This window comes from Vicugna pacos, unplaced genomic scaffold (assembly GCF_048564905.1).
Source record: "Vicugna pacos unplaced genomic scaffold, VicPac4 scaffold_66, whole genome shotgun sequence".
In the NCBI taxonomy this organism is placed as follows: domain Eukaryota; kingdom Metazoa; phylum Chordata; class Mammalia; order Artiodactyla; family Camelidae; genus Vicugna; species Vicugna pacos.
Window position 1 is genome coordinate 194,414 of NW_027328747.1, and position 22,232 is coordinate 216,645.

The 22,232-nt window shown below is 40.8% G+C and overlaps 1 pseudogene; it reads right to left on the reverse strand.

Moving 5' to 3' along the window:
• LOC140694615 (trafficking protein particle complex subunit 9-like) overlaps nt 1-22,232 on the reverse strand; it is a 50,119-nt pseudogene that overhangs the window by 501 nt on the left and 27,386 nt on the right.

The window sequence follows — 22,232 nt, forward strand, 5'->3', positions numbered from 1 at the left end:
GTTCCTGAAGGCAGCCCCTGGTTAGAGGGACCCTCACCAACACTTACGGGGCATCAGACATGTTGCAGGTTTGACCACCCCCAACAAGAGTTTGCTGTGACCCCAAGGCCCGAACAGCATCCCTGATCACAAAAATGTAGTTGGCCCACTTATCTGTTATTAAGAACCAAAAATAAAAAAATTGTTCATGTTTCTTACTAAAATTATTTATGAGGTGGAAAAAGAAATTGTAATAGAAAAGAACAAATTTGACTCCATGTTAGAAGTGTTCCTTGGGCTTTAACCGTGTGCCCTGTTTTCTAGGCTCAGACTTGCTAGCTCTGCACCTTTTGTAAAAGAAAGTTGCCTTTAGCCTGAAATATCCAGGAGAGCCTATTCTCCGGGCTCTGATCTTTAAGACTGTTAGCTCTTCTGCACTTAAATAGGGATGAGAAGTTGTAAAACAGAGAATAAACTTTGTTTTTTTTTTGGAGGTTTTTCAGGGGCACCATGATTTGATCCACATGGACAGCTGCAAGAACAAAGGATTCCAAGGACAAACAATTCGTACAGCAAGAAGTTTGCAACAACCAACCACACCACCGCCTCTTTTTAGTATAAAAGGAGCCGGAATTCTGACTTGGGGAAGAGGGTTCCCCAGGATATCAGTATGCCATCTTCTGGGTCTGCCAGCTTTTCAAATAAAGTCACTATGCCTTGCTCCAACAGCTCATCTCCCGATTTATTGGCCTGTCATGCAGTAAGCAGAACGAGATGGGACTTGATAACAAAATGACTGTATTGGAGGTAGTATGTCTCCACTGTTTCCTCATTTCCATTATGTCACAACCTATCAATTTTATTTGCTGTTTAACAACACAACCAAAAAACCTATCTTGGGAATTGATTCCATGGAAATAAAATTATTTCTACTCTTTCAAAACTGTTTTTCTTTTCTATTTTTTTGTTTTGCTTATTGAAAAAAAATCAAATCATTTTATTTCACATATTTTTGTTATAGCTACATATATTAAATACTACAAAGATATTTAAATTGCAATAAAAATTGCTCATATATTAGTATAAAGATTTATAAACAATCAATGCGGATTAGGAAAGGAATGGCTATTTACTAAAAATCCACTGCACATCCAGTCTTTTACAAGCATATCCTGTAATATAAGCTCTATGATCCAGGGGTCCCCCACCCCTATTCTCACTGCCGAGTTCCTTAGTAATCAACTACCAAGGCACCACCATTGAACCACACGATCAGTATTTTAGGTATAAATGAGGGAATTAGCTCATTCAATTCTATAACAAAAACATTAAAATAAATACTGAACCTATTTACATATAAAGAAAATTGGACACAAATAAGTGCAGTTTCTTCCCCAAGGTCACAAAGCTAGTAACTGGTAAAGGCAAGATTTGAAAGCGTCTGCCTGATTCTAAAAACTAAGGTGGAAATCCCATTCGACTGTGGAGGGTCCAGTAGCACAGCCTAACACCCTATCATTGTTCAAATATAGCCTTAGACAGCCTGAGACAGCACCCCATTCCTATGGAAATCGAGGGCAAGTGATAACAGTAAGGATTTTATATCCGGTAGTTTCTTAGGTCTCATTTATATAAAGTGTCAGCAGGTCAGCAGAAAAACTCTGAGAAATATGAGTGGATCCAGAGCTTTTTGCTGATTAGAAACTCAGTCTATAAGGACAGAGTGACCTTCCCATGAGAGGCCACATGGATATAAACTAAAGGCAGCTGAGCAATGAAAACTAGCAAGACCCTGGAACCCAAGCAAGAAGGATCCCTGCCATCCCACAACCATTTGCCTCTTCATCTGCTTGGACACGATGGCAGAAGACCCAGGTCTTTGTCCAAGTTACACTTTAATGGATTCTCACCCATAAAAAGTTATGACTCTGCTGTCTCAAGCCCATTCCAACTCAAATATGATGACACCAATATCTCAGCAAAATGTCTATGTCTTCACTTACTGTGTTCTATTAGGAGAATATGTCTATGGCCACAAAGCAGAAATCCAATTGAAAACACCATGCACGAAGCCGGGTGAATGTCTACATAAGAGACTTTGTTCTCACGCTCACTGAATGAAAACTCAGAAAAAGTGGTCCTCCTCCCTCAGCAAGTGGGAGGTACCCTGATTGTGTGTGTGTGTGCGTGTGTGTGCGTGCACGCGTGTGTGTGTAAATCAAATACAATGAATTCTGGGATGTGTAAAGATTTTTTTTATGTTAGTATCATTTCATGAGGATGAGAAAACCTTTAAAGTGATTTGAATCTAGTGTTCTCAGAGAGTCTCAGGCTCTTTTGGTGGAGGAGGGGAAAGGAGAAAGGAAAGGAGGAAAGAAGTAAATGAAGCTAAGGAGTAAGAATACTGCTAGGGATAGGCAAGACATTAATTTTGTTCCTTCTTGCATCACACACAAATTAGGGACTGGCTTTCTCCCATGCCTTGTCAAGCACTGAGTTGCAGAAGAAGAGGCGACAGCCCATTTCTCACTGAGCTTGTGACTGTACGTGGCATGTTACAGACACAAATCATTTACCCTGATCAAACACTCTAGCAGCAGGCCGTAATTCTCCTATTTTGAGAGACAAGAAAACAGGAGTTCAAAGAGGGTATATAACTTGGCAAAAGTCTGAGGACCAGTAAACAAGAGAGGATGAATTCAAACTCAGATCTGAATGCAGAGTCTGAACTTCCAACTCTCAGGACTGGAAAATCCTTAACGCATAGGCTACCCAGCTTCCCTGCAGTGTTCCTGGCACCAAGCATTTCCCATGGCACTGGTCTCCACTTCTCACAGACACAGTGCTGTGTCCAGCCAATGACCTCCATCGGACCTTGATCATCTACCTGCCACGCGCACCAGGCTTCTCCATAAAGGCAGGAAAGCTGGCTTTCAAGTGCATACAAAGCTATCCCTGGTCTTTCCTGGACTCTTCTGTGGCTTCTCCAGCCTAAAGGCAGCCATGAAACTGCTCACAGTTTGTACATGAACCACACTACCTCTCTCCATCTGTCTCCCCACGTGTACTACTTAGCTATGACCATTTTGATAATCTTGGAAACAAACTTTTAAAAACAGAAAAGAAAGCATTCTGGAACAAGTACTTAATAATTACAATTTTAAATGACAAGTTACAAAGTGAGTATTTACAAACCGAATCTGCCTTCCTAGGTGTCAGTTTAAACAGTTAAAAAATGTAATACCAAAAAATTCTCCCTTAAAAAATTAACAAAATCCTCAACAATAATCTTGAATAAACTCAAAATTAATGCCCATGTTCTACATGGAGAAAACTACAGGACTGTACTGAGGGGTAAATTAAGAGGAGTGAATGTATGGACATCAACATATTGCATGGAGGAAAGCAGTTTTGTAAAGACGTAAGTTCCCCTAAAGATAATTCAAAACTTACTAAAAAATCCCATGAAAACTCTTACCTGTTTTTTTTTTTAACTTGAGCAAATTATTTTAGAATTCTTCAGGAATAATAAAGTCATAATACTAGCCAAAAAAATTTGGGATGGAAGAAAAGAATGAAAAAACATTGCACTGTCAGATATTAAATAAATTTTTACAATATGTAAGATATAGAGCTGGAATAAGAAAGAAAGATTTACAGAAATATACCATGAGCTCAAAAAGAGACTCTAGTGTTCATAAGTATTTTGTACACGTGGGATTTCAAATCAAAGAGCAAAGTATGAATTCAATAATTGTTCTGGGACAATCAGAGAATCCCCTGCAAAGAACAAATTCTATTCCTGTCATAATGACCACAAGAAAAATTACAGATAGTGATGTAAATATTAGAAAGTACTAATAAGAGCCAATACAACCCTTTGCTCATATTACTTCAACTTCTCTTCACTAGAACAATTACCATTATCATCTCCATCTTAGAGATTTAAAAACCTGCAGAAGAGATTTGTACCATTATAAGAAAGTATTTCTAAGAATAATACCAAAGTTAAAACCCAAAAGGAAGACATTTAATACCTTAAGAATACGTTGGGCCACAACAAAAATAAACCTACTGAACAAAATGAAAGGCAAGAAATGACAAGAAAAAGCTCTGTGATACATGTTGATGAAGACAAGGGGTTAATGTTCATGACATACAAAGAGCTGTCACAAAGCAACAAGAAGCTCCCTCACTTAACTGTGTGCAACGGACAAAAGGGATCATTCACTTTTAAAAAGTCAGATGGCTAATGAGTGAAAAATACTGAATACCTCACTGGTCATCAAATGCAAGCTAAAACAATGAAAAAGCACTTTTGCTCATCATATTGGCAAATATTTATAAAAGATATTCTAGCTAGTATCCATCTGTGAGAGAACAAATTTTGAGCGACATTTTGGAGGACGACATGTCAATGGATATATAAACACTGAAAAACGTGTGTACACACAGACTCAACTCAGCTTCAAGGAATCGTTTCGTTTAGAAAAAAAATCAGTTCAAAAAGATGTATTCATCAGGGCATTTACACAGCACTTTTTACAATGCTGGGAAGAAAAGCTGAAGTGAAATCATATCCAGCGATATAGAACTGGTTACAGAAATTATTCTACATCTATTCATTCCCCACTGGAGAAGGAATTTCTAGAGTCTCTTGAAAGGAGCCTGTGATGAATGTAAATGTCACATCCAGGGACTAAATTTCAGGAAGCCTTAACTAAAGGAATACTCATACAAGATTACAGGAATGTTTGTACAAGAAGGATGCCAGTCAAACATCATTACTGACAGTGGAAAATGGAGAAAACTTAAGCGTCCACCATCAAGAAAATTATGCAGTAAATCACGGCGAGCTGTGGGCTCTGAGGGGGCCGGTGTTTCGGCATGGTCCAGGGCCTTGTCCACAGCACTCTCTCACCAAAGGTGTCCTTCCAAAAGAGACCACACCTGCACATCAGGAGACCCCTTCCACTGTATCTGAAAGGACCGGGTGAATCTGGAGTGGGAGGACGTCTATGATATACCCCTGAGTGAATAAAGTGAGCTGTAGAAAACATATAGTATGGCCTTAATTTTCAATAAAGCATATAAACACACACATATATATAGATTTCTCATATACGTGTATGTATGTACATATGTATGTATGTGTATATATATATGTCCTAGGCATAAAGGTCATGAAATATATACACATTGTCAACAGCTTTTACCTTCAGGAAATAAGGGGAAGGGAGGTAGGGGACTTTCGGTACCACCACGGTTCTCTTTTCAGTATTTCAGTAAAGTATACTTGGAATTTAAAAGTTTATTTTAGTCTGAAGTAAAATGGACGATGCCTCCACAAGACAGAATTCTATACTGGTCATTAAAAATCATGCCAGGGGAGATAGAATATTGCAGAAAAAATATAAAAAGCCGAATGGAAAATGGAGTTCTCCACACAGTAAACAGGCACAGAGTGCTCGCTGGTTTTTATGACAGAGGTGATACACACTGACGAAAAGGACAAAAATAGACGTTAAAGTGTTAATTATTATCTCTGAGTAGTGGGACCAGGATAGCCTCTCTTACCCCTTTTTTCAGACTTATTATATTAAAAACACATTGTTTTTCATCTGAAAAAAAGCATTTTTAGATGTCTAGTACCACACATTGGAGAAAATACACGAGTACTTACAGAAACAAGTAACTAGGGGACACCGCAGTAGCGTCGCACAATGTGGAACGGGCGATCCTGAATAACACCGCGCAGTTACGTAAGGACCCACAAAGGGAGAGCACCTGCTGTAACAGGACGCGGTCCCCTTCTATTTGTCAGTTGTGTCTTCAGGGCTGAGGCAGTTCTGAGCACGGCCAGTGTCACTGCTGGTGTCTGGATGGATGCCACTGGAGGTAGGGGCACCTGCAAGCCGAGACGAAGAACAGAAATCATCCTCTGCTTTTTCTGTCTTGTTTCTTTGTTACTTTATAAGAGAGGCATAAATAAGATAAACTGTGAATCTTCCCTACTGAAATTTCAGAAATGAAACCGTTTTTAAAGTCTACACAGCTTATATTCTGCCTATAACTGTCTTTTAAAACAGCATCATATTTATTAAATGTTAATTAACTCAATTAACTCCCTGTTGAAACCTTCTATTAAAGAACATGAAATGCACTACGTAAAAGCACCACGCCTGCAGTGACTACCTTAGCTGTCTTGACGGCAGTGCAGTCAGCACCCACCATCCCGTGGCCCTGAGCTCCTGATGCTGGTAAGAGCACGCTGCCGCCTCAGATGGAGAGAAACTGTGAAAGCATTCTCTGAAATGTACAGCACTGACAAAACATAACTGAGAAATCACAGGCTCCTTTGAGGCTGTCATTTTCTGTTCCTGGCCAACCCCGGTCAATGAGCAGAACCACCCCATTCCTGAACCATGGGACTCACGTGGGAAGCAGTTTTGGAGAAATTTCCAGATATAGAATGTAACCAACTATACATAGAACTCTGACAAAAGAAACGATGAAATACTCTGATTTTGGAAGACAGTCAAAATATTCTCCTAAGCCTTAGTAGCAGGAAAGACTGGGCTTCTCCTAAGCCACTTATTTATTTCACAGCCAGTGAGCATTTCCCATAAACTCTGTTACCCTGTGTCTGGTGGGAGCCTCAGGCACACTCTTGCTGTCCATCTTATAAATGACAGGGCAGAGGTGTGTGTCTCACGTCTGCAACCCTCAAACAGGCTCGCCTCCTAGCCTCACTGTCTGAACTTGGCCCTATTTTCTCACCTGTTTATTTGGTATCTGTTCTTCTCTAAGCTGCCTGAAATGCTTCTTGGAACAAGTCAGAAGAACGAGTGGGTAGAGAAATGGACAGATGGACAGGTGAGAGATGGGCAGACAGACAGAGAGACTCCAAGAAAAGGGGAACAAAGAAAATTTCCTATGCAAAACCCTCTTCTAGTCTGGGAAGAAAACCACCATGGAGAAGTGTGAAGAGGCAGGTAGCTTAGGACTGTTTCTTGGATTCCATGAAATGTCACACCAAGAGACGAGAGGGTAGAAATATAAATAATAAAAGAAAAAAGCATGCATGCTTGAAAAATATATCTACAATATGTACTTACTAAAGAATACATTCAAATAAGCAGGGCCAAATAACACAATCCTTGGGTATTTACAGAAGTGGGAATCCCACCTCCAAACCACAAGGCATCCCTTTGGAGCACTGAGAGTCTACACGGGGCGGTCATAAAGCCGTCTCCGCAAATCCATTCTATCCTGCACTTATGAGGAACGAGCAGCTGTGCTCGGGCTGCCCACGCGCATCATTTACACCCCTCAGCACCTCTACGGGGGAGGGACGCCTAGCGAGCCCCGTCTCTGCAGGACAGAAAACAAGTCCGGGAGAGGCTAAGCCGACCTACCAGTTCTCCAACTCACAGGGCTGGTCACTCCAGAGCAGGACTCGAACTCGGACCCATGTTTGTAACCACAGTACTACCGTCATTTATGTGCTTTTTGTGTGTATAATTCATTTGTTTCCGGCATGAAAGGATATTTAATTAATGTTCGGTTGTCTTGTCTATCTCATTAGCTCACAATCAATCTTTATACTGTTCAATTGTACTCTTTTCCCCTGGAGAAAGGAACGGAAAGAGCAGGGGTCAGAATGAGGAGGGGCTCCATTCTTTATCTGGTACCTCATCTCATCCAAGTCCCCAACGAGGGAGAAGGAGCAAATGTTCTCTTCATCTTTTAAAGAGAGGGCTCCACTGAGGGTGACTTTCTCAATTCCAAAACCAAGGCTGGGGGCAGGGCACATGCAGCAACAAGAGCAGTATCACCTGTAGGAAGGCGAAAAGAGCTCACGGGAGGGCTCCGGTGGTGTGACTCATTTAATTTCAATCGATAAAAAATACCACAGTCTAAAAATACTAGCATGCAATGGATTTGTTCTTTCTTGATATCTAGCAAGTTTCCACAGCCCCCATGTAACATTATCATGTACCAGTGAAAGGAAGAGTCTACAGACAGGGAAAATCAATGCCACAGGCAGGCTGAAAACCAGGCTGGAGGAAAGGAAGAGAAAGGGCATAGTTAAGAAGAGGGGAAAGGCTGAGAAAAAGACATCATCACAAGGACTCTCAAGCATCATCCAACAATCATATAATCATTCATTCAAGAGAGAGTTACTGAGGTCTTATTTTGTGGAAGATTTTACAGAGGGCAAAGCAAGAGCACAGCGTCCATGGTGGCAGCAAGTGGCGGGGCTCAAATACACTTCTGATCCCGGTACCTTGCACACTTGTCCTCAGTATAAAGGCAAAGAAAAAAAAGTAAAATAATACTCTGTAAACTCAACGCATTGCTGAAAAAAATTAAAGAAGACCTAAATACCTGGACAGACACACCACGCACATTCCTGGATCAGAAGACAGCGCTCTTGAAATGGCAGTGCTCCCCAGAGCGATCCATACATTCAACGTGGTCTCGATCACAATCCCAGCAGGCTCCTCTGCAGAAACTGACAGCTTGCTGCTACAATTCATATGGGAATTCGAGGGTCTAAGTGACAAAAACATACTTGAAGAAGAAGAACAACATGAGAGGACCTGTAATTCTCAATATCAAACCTTACAACTGTATCTCCAGGTGAGGTTAGAGGCCATCTTTAAGTTATTATTGTTTTTATCCTTATTTTCCAAATTCTCTACAATGAATATAACTGTTACAATATGAAAACTAAAAAGTAACGTACCTTTTAAAACATGCACACCGATTCATTCATTGGGAAAAAAATATTTTAACTATAAAGAGTTAAACAAATATCTAGTGAGAAAGGACTACTTAAAAAAAAGCGCGTTTAAATTTTTCATAAATTGAAAACTGAAAAGCACAAACACATCAAGTTTCTAGGGAGACCGATGCAACATATTAATAGTTATTTCCATAATTCTAATTTAACAATGAAAACTCAAGAAAGGGAAAACTGTGATTGACAGCCAACTGCAAACACATGGAGAGCAAAGGCCTAGAAATCACAGTTCCTTTAACTCTGCTACTGACTCAATAGGAGAGGAAATTCCTCACTGAGGGGACAGTGGAATCCCATGCATAAGAGAGGATACACTGTACAAACTGCACTAGAATCGGGGGTGATTTTCTTAGAAGAATTCTAAAGTTACAACATTGCTGAAAAAGTATAAAAACACTGACAGACAGATTAAAACACACAGTCATATATATTATATAGAAACATATGAAGTCTGCTCCCATGTTGCATAGAAATACAAACATAGTTGTTCATTTATGGGCACTGATTACTTTATCCCAGGTAGAATATTTCAACTAAAACAAATAATCAATAATACACTCTTCTTGTCAAATTTAGTTGATAAGTTACTCTGCTATGTAACCATAATGTGTATAAGATAGATCTAAAGTTAGTGAAAAAGAGCTTTGTATGGTTTCTTGAACTCTCCTCAAAATTCCAAGCTTAATTTTAAAATAGAACTGAGCAGTATTTCTATATGCTCTTTTCCCTCGTGAAATGAACAACACAGTCTGTTGTCCAAATACTGTCCTTACAATGATTCACGAGCACCGTATCCTAACAAAACTGCTGGACAGCAAGGCACTATCCAGACACTGTGACCAAACAAATGAAACACAAAGAAGACAGTGACCATATTCTGGAGGGCTTATAATCTGTGTCAACACCGGGGTTTTTATTTGATTGGGTTGATTGGGTAGCAAAATGAAATCAATCAGGTACTTTCTTCTTTGAGCATTCTGTAAGTCATGACTGTTTTTAGTGTCATGAGCAGGAGAGACTTAAGCATGAATTGATTGGGTCAACTAGCAACAATCATCACTCGAGGGTGAGTAATAAAGAAGTTAACTGATAGCAATGCTTCTGCCTACATGAGACCTAAAATAAAGCTACACTGACCTCTGCAAGGAAAATGAGGTGATGAGGTCCCCAATGAGAAAACAAACTAACAAGAAATCAAAAAAGGAAAGACTTTTTCATTAACAATTCCAGGAAGGAGTGGAGCATGGAGGGGAAGAGCACAGATGCTCGGGACAAACATGAGGGTCTGAACTCCCACAACACTGGGTAGCTGTAACACTGATATGTCAGTGAAATTTTCTGCATCTCAGTCTCCTATCCACAGACTGGGAAGAACAACAGCACCCATCTCCTAGAACGGTCCTAAGAATTAAGTTATTTTATATATAAAAGTTTAAATAAAATACCTCGGATTTTAAATATTACCCCAAAAGCACAAGGAACAAAGAAAACAGAGATAAATTGGAGTTCATGAAAATTTAAAACTTTGCTTCAAAGGACACCATACAGAAAGTGAAAAAAAACACACAGGAGAAAATTTTTTCAAATCATTTATCTGATTAGGAATTTGTATCTCCAAATAAGAAAAAAACTCCTACAACTCAACAATAGAAAGGCAACTCAATTAAAAAGTGAATAATGGATCTGAAAAGGTATTTTTCAAGGAAAATATACAAATGGCCAATAAGCACAATCAAACGATGTTCAATATCTTTAGCTTTAAGGGAAATAAAGTCAAAACCACTAGGAGAAACCGCTTCACACTCACTACAATAGGTTATAATTAAAAAAGTGTAACAAGCAGTAATGAAGACACAGACTAATTGGAGCTCGCAGCCCTTGCTGGTGAGGACGTAACACAGCGTGGCCACTTTGGAAAACAGCCTGGCAGGGCCTCAGAGAGTGAAATGTTTGGTTTCTGGATGACCCAGCAATTCTGCTCTCTGGGCACACACATAAGAGAACTGAAAAGAAATGTCCACATAAAAACTCCTACAGGAATATTCACGGCGCCATTATTCATTACAGCCAAAAAGCAGAAACAAAAAAAATGCCTATCACCTGATGAATGGGTAAACAGTGGGTCCCAGCCATACAGTGGAATATAATTCAGCAATGGCAAAGCATAGAGTACTGACCCAGGCCGCAACGTGGACAAAAATTGAAAACGTTACTCAGTGTGAAAGAAGTCAGTCACAATAGACGGTTCCATTTACTTGAAATGACTGGGTTTACATGAAATGTCCAACACAGGCAAATCCACAGAGAGAGAAGAGTGGCTCCTTGGGGCTGGGGGAGGATGGGGAAAATGGGAAAGACTGCTTATGCGTACGGGGCTTCCTGTTGGGGGGATGAAAATGTTCTAAGATTCACTGGGATGCACAATTCTCGGCATAGGGTAAAAACCGCTGTATATGTTAATGGGTGAATTGTATTAAAACTGTTAAGAACAAAAGCCACCTCGGGCCAGTACCTTCCCATAGTAAATGCAAATTGCGAGCTTTTATTACAGGAAGAAAAACTGCCCTCAGCATGAAAGCAGGAGATCAGCAAATGTGAGTTAACCGAAATTGGATAAGAGCATTTCACTTGAAACAGTTGCTGAGTGTACATGAAATATTCACAAATAGGAAAATCAGTTTGACATCACGAAGAAGCATTCTGCTTCAAATGATGATCAAGGATTCGGCAAGCCCAGCTGCTAGAAATGACCAGAGAAGAAACCTGGTTCTTCAAACAAGCACCAGAGCCAACAAGGAAATGGTGGTGAGGAAAGCAGGTGGCCGAAAATCTGGAACAGTTTGCTACAAGTAATTACTCCACTGAAAATTCAAAAGTAAAATGAAAATGATGCAATGCTGTGTTGACCTCGCATGAATGGGCTTCCTCCGGTGCTCCACAGTTCTGTTATCCCGAATGAGAGACTCAGGAGTATCAGCATGGCTCCTGGGAGCCCCAAGTGACTGCCCACCAGCACGCTGACCACCATCACATCTGCCAGGGTTGAATTGTAGAGAAGAGACCAACTTCTGAAAGGCACAGGAAATGTTGACAAGGGAAGAAAAGGCTGTGGTCAGTCCTGGGATAGAGGCCCTGTGAGCAGAGGCCAGAAGGCTGCAGGTGAACCACAAGGAAGCAGATCTCAATTATGTTCTCTCTCTCCCTCCGGTAGGAGAGATAAAACTGCATCCTTCTCACCTGGAACTCTGAGTTCTGGCTGGCAGAAATCTTACCGACACGGAATGATTATTCAAGACAGTGGAAAAAGTCCAGAAATCGATAGGGAGTAGGGAGCCTACTCCACGAGCCTCTCAAATTCTCCCATATTTACTGTGTTTAATCAAAGGAAATAGTCATTAACAGTTGTGTGATAGTAAGCAGGAACTTGGGCAAAGTCTGTATGAGACAGAGATTGTAGAATCCACCAGGAGTGCATAGTCTTAGTGTATCTTTAGGGAAGTCATGGGGTGAGAGGAACAAAATACATTCTTTAGATATGTGAATTACAAAGCAGACAACCAGACCAGCCAGGTCCTTGTTGTGGGGGTAACAGACTATCCAACAGCACACAAGCCCAGCTTTTATAGCTGAGGTCCTGGGTCCTTGCTTTGCAATGAGCAGAGTGCTATCTAAAACCTCAACTATGCAAGCAAAGCATTGTCTCTGCTCTTTAAGGCAAGGAGACAGGAGTGAGGATGCACAGGCCCCTGCTTGCAAAGCAGTTACTAAGCATATTTTTTCTTCTTAAAGTTGACAGGCGGCTGGGGTCTGTTACAATTTGTTAACCCAATCAAGGGCTCCCAAATGGAACCATTATGGAGAACACCCTGGGATGACAAATCCTGGTTTTGGGTCATTTCCTGCCAGCTTCAGCCACTCTAGCAGGGTCTAGGCACATCCCTGAATAATGATCCCACAGAACCACCCACATTCTTAACTCCTGGTGCTTGAAACTTAATTTTAGCTCTACACAATTTAAGTAGAAAAGTTTCAGAAACAAAAGATATTATATAATTTTTATAGCTCATCATAGGACTGATTTTTCTTATTGCTCTAAGCTGCTGCTACTTGGTAAAGCACCTAACTCTGCAGGTGAATTCAATACTTTCCATTGTGCATAACTAGCCAGTTTGGTCTCGCTAACTTCTATTGGTCAAATACCGATACACTTAATTGATTTCATTTTTCATCAATTTCAACCGGGAGGAGAGGGAGTGTCACTCTTTTCCTCAGCCCACCCTCAATTCTTTTATCATCAGCAACTCAGGCCTCCTGAAAACAAGACAAAGCATTTGTTTCCCTTCTTCTACACTTTCCACAAACCCAACAGAAAACATCAGCCTGAAGATAGAATTCAACACAAATGTTAAAACAAAAATCTATAAACCTGAAGTATTTCCATCTCCGAATCATGATACACAATGACATGAGAATAAGTGTGTCAGGCACAAAGCATGCGTGAGCCTAACCACCTGATATATATTCTTCAAAGGAAGGAAGGTTTTCGTATGTTTTATTATCACTCTTTGTCATTGTTTCTGATTAAGCCAAAAAATAGTTTATGAAATAATTTAGCACTGCAATAACAGATTTTTGTTGTATCAATTACAGAAGACATTCAGAGGGGATGGGAAAACCCACCTCTGTAAAAAATGCAAAATATCTTCCCCTGTTAAGAACACGTATACAAAATGCAACAGAGAATTCAAATTCTTGTGGAGAGGAGCAAAAGCCACAGAACCAAAGCAAAGTAATACTATGAGTGAATTCAAAATTCACTGGACAAACATGCTCAATGCATTCAATGAATTTTAAAGGCACACTGCAAAACATTCACTTAATGATCTGCAGGCTAGAGGAACAATTTCACTCTTTAACAGACAGCAGAAACCAATAGGGTGCCCCACCAAACTACGACCAAAGAACAATCAGGTTTTTAAAAGTTCTGACAAATCAACATGTTCTAAAGATCAAAATCCAAAAATTTTAAACATTCATAATGTTTCACCATAATGTTCACCACAATGAAACAAGCACTTAAAAAAACAAAAAACCCAAAGAAACTAAGCACATAGATCATGTACCTGGATCAATGAGCACTTCATGTACCACTGGAAGAAAGAACAGGCTATAGCCTTTTACTTGAAAAATAAAACTACTTTCAAAGATAAACGCTAACACACATTTCATCATTCATGTTGTCTTGAAAAACCTGAGGCCCTTGTATCTGATTAGAAAAGCAATTCTGAGTAATAGTATGTTACATTTCAGTGCCAGTTTGCTTTAGAAGAAAAGAGAAAAGAAAAGCTACTGTTTCTCATATCCTGCATAAAGTGTGAAGTGCCTCCTTGCCTCTTTCTCCTCCCGTTTTCTAAGCTCATGCTCCACAACACTTCAGAAACAAGTATGAGAACCACTTATTCCCACCAATATGCCAAATGACAAAAGAAAATCAATTTATTTTTGTAAATATATGCCTATACCTTGAACTGGAGGAGAAAGGTATCAAAGTCTATATGGAAATTATTTCTACCTTCCTGAAATCACACACACAAACGTTCACACAGACACAGACACATACCCCCTGGATTACTGGGCACTTCAAAAGCTTAAGACTTACAACTTCTAGAAGATAACTTTGTAGTTAGTTTAAAATACAAAACTGTCAGCTTTTGAAAGCCTTGATCATCTGCTAAACCATCCAAATATCAAAGAGACCCAATTAGCCTTTTCTGTAGAATGTAATTTCCCATGATGGCAAAACAGACCCTAAGAAGTTCTGGATCCAAGTCTTGTGTTTATCACTAGCTACGATCGTTTTTAAGCACATTAACAGATTCAGAAATGTATGTCCCAACAACATTTATTCTTATTGAAATAGTATACGTGTTCAATTGCCTATACAGAGACTAGGTCCCATGATGGTGTTTAAGAGCTCTTTTGTGTATTGCAATGTGTATTTTTAAGTGCAGACAAGGAGAGTGGCTATTACTCAGTTGTAGAGCACCTGTTTAGCATGCACAATGTCCTGGCTTCAGTCCCCAGTACTTCCAAAAAATAAATAAAAATAAGGGCATATTTAAAAATAAGAATAAAGTTATAAAAAATACAGACTAAAAACCACTGCAATGTAAAAGCCACAATTACAATAAAAAAAAAGTGTTTCTATCAAATATTGACTATATGCCAATCACAGAGACAACCAGAAATCACACCTGATAACCATCACGTGTGATTCTCAGCAACCCTACTAAGTAGACATGGATGAGAAACCCGGCCCTGCGGATGAGGAGACGGGGCTCGGAGTAGCCGGGGACGCTGACCGTCCTGCTCCCCGGGACACCGCGTCAGCCCAGGGCAAGCGCTGACGGAGCTGCACAGAGGGGACTCCCAGCTGCATGGAACCTTGGGGCACTGGGGAGTCCCAGAAAACACTAAAAATTGTTCAGTGAAAAACCAGCTCAAATATATTACACTGTGCCACATCCTTTAAACAGGGAACATGACTGAGACCGTTTTGATGCCTCCGTGTCCTTTCTGTCATCATCAGTTACTTGCCCGCTCAGCGCAACCAGTGATTAACTGGACCCCATATGAACTGCACTCAGATGGAAGAGCTTTTAAAGTTGTTTTATGAAGTTTGTAGGACTCTGTCTATGCCTCACACAGGTGGTCATCCATCATTTCTCACCGGTGTGGATGTACCACCTGAAATCACTCCTTTCTGCTTTTTAAAGTCCCTTCATCTACTCCAGACTTTTCAACAGCAAAGAAGAAGCTCAACCACACACAGTGGACAGCTTCTCACCAAATGGACTTGAACAGCCCATCAGACTTCCTGGAAGCCCTTTTCTTCTATTAAACCCACTATCAGGTACTTCATCATTTTCTGATTAGTGGACTTGGCCTCTGACTGGCCTACTCAGAGAGCTCCCAGCCTCACATCCGGGTGTGGGATAGGACCCTGCTGTTGGGGGAAATCAGTGCGGAAGGCGGACATACTCCAGTCAGGACTGCATGGGTAGAAGTGCCACAACGTGCTCAAAAATTATGCAGTCAGCACCCCTGGGCTCCCATGGACTGGTTTCACATTAACCAAACTCATGAGACACTGATGCAAGAAAACCAGAAACTTAACTTATTAATGTAACAGAAGATGTGAAACTATGAACCAGGCTGCAATATCAGAGCTCAACCATGAGTACATTTTCTCCTCAACGGCCTAATCACGGGCAGGCAGTCACATGGCAAGCATGGACAGAAGCAGAGCAGGAAGGGTTTCTAGATTAACTCAATGGACTAAATTTCTGTTATACGAAAAGTTCTACTGCCTGGAAAACAATTAACGCTTATCACGGTGCACTCTTCGTGGACAGTGGCCGATACTCGACTGTGAGCACCTGTGTAACTCTCCTTTCTCTGTCTTTCTGGGCTAAATGATGCACAGAGGTACAGAGATCAAGGCATGCAGGTACATCTAAACAACCAAAGCTCATCTCTGTGAGCCTCAAAACCAGACAGCCAGGGTTAAAATACCAGCTCTGCCACTTACTAGTTTTCTGACTTTGGCCAAATTACTTACCCTCTGTGTGCCTCAATTTCCACACTGTAAAACTGGGATAACAATCAAACCTTCCTTACTCGCTTGTTGAGAAGATTGAAGGATTCATTTCTGTAAAACTCTCAGAAAAGAATGCAGCACATTTTTGGTGCTCAACAAACGTCAACTTAATATTAAAGTGATTTACAAGTCTCCCTTCTAATCATCTTCTGTGTTTCCTGGCTAGACTAAGTCCCAAAGGAAATCCTTATTTCTCCTTTTATAAACTCTTGGGGAGCAGCCTTCTGTTCCATCCCACCACCAGTTTAAACTGAATTAGGGGATGCCTCCTCCCCACTCCTCTGGGCCATGGAGAGTGCTTCTCCCTTCACAACCCTGACCCCTGGCCCACAGCTAGCCCTCGTCACACTAACAGAGTGAGTTGTGATTCCGGGGAGACAAGCAAGGCATATGAAACCCTTACTTTCCCTCCAGTGTTGGCCACCATTGGGAAGCAACCGGGATGCTCAGCTCCATGGCAGGACAGCCCTGTGCATGATGGGGCACATCCTCTCAAGGGAAGGCTCGCTGTGGCCCAGAGATACCTGCGACAGGGTGAGTCTCTACTTCTGGGACACAGAATCATGACACGCATTTTCCCAGAGCCCTGAAGTTCATGGAGAACGTGGCTTCATCAGTAACAAAGAACACATTTATCGCCTGCCTAGTCTTTTGTGTCATCTCTCAGTTGGCTGCTGGAGACAACATGTGTATAAGTATTGGATCCCCTTAAGCCCCAACATATATAAAGTAACAAAAAATTCTGTGGCTTAACGTTGGTTCAGGGCGACTGTGTAACAGTTCTAACTCTGCTAAATGCTAAATTATGGGTATAGGAACTATGGAACCTCCTCAAATATCTTTCATCATAAAACCAGCTTTTCTTATTTTCCTGTTTCTTAGTAATTGCCAAAGACCATAAATGATGGCTTCACAGAAAACAGCAGCTAAAGTTTAAGAGCCCTCTTGACATACACACTGTGGGAAACACTTTACATAATTTCTAATTCTCACAATTCTACAAAGCAGATACCAGCGTCCCCATCTCACAGACGAGGGAAAAACTCAGAACGAACTGACTCAGGCTCACGTGGCTCAGTGGCAGCACGTGCACGCAAACCCAATTCAAAACACTACACCCCTTCGTATATGTACCAAATCACCTCCCACCAATTAACAGACAGCGGCGGGGTCAATACTCAGGGAACTCAATACACTTTTCACCTTTAAGGTGTTCCAGAGGCCACTTCTAGCTCTTTTTTAAAATCCTGGCTCACTGGTTTCTAACACTGGAAGCAAAGTCAGATTTTGCCACTGTTTGCACAGCAAGTCTGAAATGTTCACAGCGAGATGACAGAATAAAACTAAGATATAAGCAGAGTAATTTTTACACGTAGAGAGACACAATGGAAATTGTGCTATTCTGAAGCGTTAAGCAAAGATATCAAAATAAAATCACGTTGTTTAAGCCTTCTTTGACAAACAGGAAAATTAAGACTGTAAGAAGGTGCATCTGTGCCACCTATGGCTAAAAAGACCTTCCAGGTTGCCGGGAAAGATGCAACACAAAAATTGCCTGTAGGATCAGAAACGAGAATCAGGTAACTAAAAGCTTACGTACCACATACTACACTTTGATTCGGGGGAAGGGAGGGGTATACAGTATTTAATCTGATATTGCTAATAGTCCTGAATATAAACAGAAGACATAGGCTCATGGAAACTCATCTTAAAAGAGGGAAGAATACAGTCCAGCCACTTCATTTTACAGGAGGGGAGACTGAGACCTGGGATCTGTCCTCCTGGCAATCCGCAGCAAATCTCTCCTAGGCCTCATGTCTTGCACTGTAGCAAAAACCAACAGATCTGTACTACGCCTACATTCATAAAAGTCACGTCTGTATTTTTCCAACAGCAGGTTATCTAAGTATCTTGCAAAATACTTCTCAAAGAGCCAGGATATCATACAAGTTTGTTGAAATACAAAAACATTCATTTACAAAATAAAACAGCATGAGCTTTATTCTCTCTATTAAAAAAGTGACACGTCAAATCAATGTTTTGATATTTTAAACCTGTTAAGAGTGCAGGAAAAAAAATCAAAATTTTCTTTAATCACAAAATAGAGAAGCTTACTCCCTGAAAATGATCAATGTGGACTTTCCTAAACTTAATGGATCTGTTCAGAGTCAGACGAATTTAAATGTCTGAGTGGATGGTTACACGGCAACATGAATTCTGAGTTGCAACAATACATATGCTGAGTAAATAACCTTCAAGGTCATCTGCTTAAGGCAATGTAACTAGTCCCTGTCTCACTGGAATGTTACAGATTTCATTAAAACTTCATACTGCACTAAAAAAAGAACCCTTGTTTCTTTAAACCATTTTCATATATATCATATATATACATATTGAATATGCATCAGAAATAAGCCACCCTCTTTAGTATTCAGAGTTGATCCTTCTAAACTATCTGTCATTGTGACAGCATATTTTTATTAAGCACCTCTTGGGTGCTTTGTATACAAGGCGTCTAACTCTCACAGTCAGACAAGGTAAACGATAGTACTCAAATTTCACAAATGACGAAATGTGCTTAAGCCATGAAAACAACTAACATATTCATCATCAGGAAAGAAAAGAGTAAGGATTTTACGTACAATAGTCTCTGACAATCTTTTCTTCCATACTAAGACTACATAAAACCAATTCAGTCTTTGTAAGTATTTCTGACAATAAGGGCCACTAGAGAAAAACAAGTAACATCATTAGCAATGGTTGGATTTTCAAAGCCCACTTCTCTTTTGCACTATAATTACTTTTAATGTTTTGCTGTTAGTGCTTACAGAGCACTAAATTTAAAAAAAAATACTAAATTTTTAAGTAACTACCTGAAAATAAAACATTTGTGAAAATGTACAATTTTAACTTATGCCACTCTGTCTCACTTTCTCACTGGTGTCTCTCCTTTCAAGGCCTCATCAGGCTGAGATCACAAAAATCGGTCATTTATGGGCTCAGAGGAGTTCGGGAAACAACTCAACGGGAGGATGATTAGAGGAGCAATTAAGAATGCATCCTGTGCAGCCAGGGTTCCAGCACCGAGCTACCCACCGCCAGCTGCGTGTGATTTGGGACAAGCTGGCCCATCTCTCAATCCCTCAGCTGCAAAAAAGGAGACACTGATACCTACCCTCCAACACCTGCTATGAAGTAAAACTTGAGGAAGGTATTTTAGCCTTAGGTAGGTGACCACTTACAGTGAGTTTGGTCATTATGATGATGAGGATGGCTGTTAACAAATTAAGCTAGACCAAAAAGGAGAAATCACCATAAAGGAGAATCATTTTAAGTCAATGAGCATTTCCTTTTGGATGGATTGCAGAATATTCTATTGATTTTTTTATTAAACCAAGTTTTGTCCATTAATTATAGATTTACAGGTTCATGGACAAGTCTCCAGAAAAAGAATTAGAGGCCTCTAACCTCTGAATATTAAGAAAGTAAAGTTTAAAAAAAATCAGGGGGGAGATTATACCTCATTTGGGAGAGTATGTGCTTAGCATGCATGAGGCCCTCAGTTCAGTCCCCGATAACACCATTTTAAAACTTTTTTTTTAAGAAATGGAGAATTACAGCAAAAAATGGAGGAATACAGAATTTTGTTAGAGACTCAACTCAGATTTAAGATGGGGAAAAAACATCTATTTCTGAGTGTGAAGGAAAAGCCCAGCTGGGCTAACAAGCTAAGTCACAAATCTAAGTGTGATAAGTGTCATTTTACTGATATAAGTTCTGCTGGGCTAACTTGTAAATCTAAAGTTTAGTGTCAGTTTACTGGGCTAACAAGCTAACTCGTAAATCCAAGCTCAACTAGCGTCAGTAACGTGATCTGTTCCAAATTGATAAGCTCCAGTGTACTGATTCCTTGCTTTATGTTGTTTCAACCTTATTGGCTAATAGCCCCATACTTGTAATTAACCCTATAAAACCTCATGTGCACGTCTTGGAGGTGCTCAGAGCTTCGGAGCAGAAGCCCCTCTGAGCCCACCGGCGTAATAAATCTGAGTACTCCAACCCTCCGAGTGGTGCTTGTTTCTTGGCTGGCCTGTCATTTCCGTAACAAGAGGAAATCTTGAGAACTATGTAAACTGGATCTGAGATGTCTAGTCTTTTAACATTATTCGCGAATTCATATTACCAAGTCTTAAAACTACCTGATAACCCACAGTGGTGATAGTGATCGTAACAGCTGCCAACGCGGATCGAGCTCTGGCTAGGGCTGCTGTTCTGACATCTCTGCCCCTGAGGCCTCACCAGGCTGAGAGCACTAAATCCGGTCATTCATGAGCATCTCGTGTAAGTCCTACATTTGTGCTTCTCACTCCCCCCTCACCAGCTCCTCTGAGGGAAGCACTGTTATCATCTCCCCCACCCGCAGATAAGGCCACTGAGGCACTGAGACTAAACCAGTTCCAAGTCACATCGACATTAAAGGACGTCTGTATTTCTGCTGTTTTGCTTTTGACAAAGGAATCTGAGATATCAATTCAAGGGAGGCTGTTGAATAATCGTCTGTCTGGTCTTCACCTCAAAGAGCAGATACTATAAATTCCTGATGTAGGATGAGGCTGCCGCCACAAACTGACTCAGCTTGGAATTAGTATCCAAGATGATGCAGTGGATACACGTAAATATTCACGAGTGTCAACTCCGCTCACGGGTCTGGGCCCTTCACTGTATGAACGGGGGTGAAATCCCCACCCGTGTCAGGGAGGAAAGCACGCATCTTCCATGTCTCACTCAGGCTTCACGGGCTGTTTCCCCCCACAGACTGTGCTCAATGATTAAAAAGCTCTCAAGATTTTTACACCGTGCAAAACTGAAAGACATTTCTGCAGATGGAGCAATTTCTCAGGCATAAACCTATTTTGCCTACACTTAGCAAGGGGGAAAAAAGAAACATGACTCTGCAAAGTCTCTGATCCTCACCACTCACAGGAGTAGAAATGCCACAGCACAAGATGACACTTCACATTGCAGGGTGAGAAAAAGATAAAGCCGCCCCAACAACAGGCACTCTCAGAGACAGCACTCAGCAGTCTTCTGCACACTCACGGTTGTGCAGCCCTCACCACCATCTATTTCCAGAACACTCCATCATCCCAAAAGAACCCCCTGTCCACTAGTAGTCACTCCCCATCCCCCCTCCACCAAGACCCTTGCAACCAACACCTGCTCTCTACCTCTGCATGTGCCTATTCTGGGCATTTCAGATCACTGAAATCAACAATATGTGGCCGTTTCTGTCTGGTTCCTTTCACTTAAAATGCTGTTATCAAGGCTCGTCCATTTTGAAGTGGCATCAGCATCTCTCTCTGTTTTTTTTTTTTTTTGAAAACGTTAAAGTTTATTAGAAGGTGGTAAGTACTATCAAAAAGAGTAGAGTGGAGCATAAGGGATTGGGTTTCAAAGGGAAAAGGGCGGGTTGAGCAGTCAGGGTGGACTTCCCAGAACAGGTGGCCTTTTTCATCTTCCCCTTTATTTTTTTTCTCTTTTTTATTCACTCTTACGTCTGAATAATGTTCCACTACATGGAGATACTACATTCTGTTCATCCATTCAGCAGCTATGTATGGACGAAGTCCAGAAGAATGAATGTAAGAGGTGAGTAGCAGGGATGGCATTTAAGCAAAGGGCAAGATTTTCTTTAAAAAAAAAAAAAGCCAACAAACAGAGGCACAAGGAAATTCAGTGAGTTTCTGAGCAAAGTGAATGCTTGCTTCGGCAGGACTACCGTGC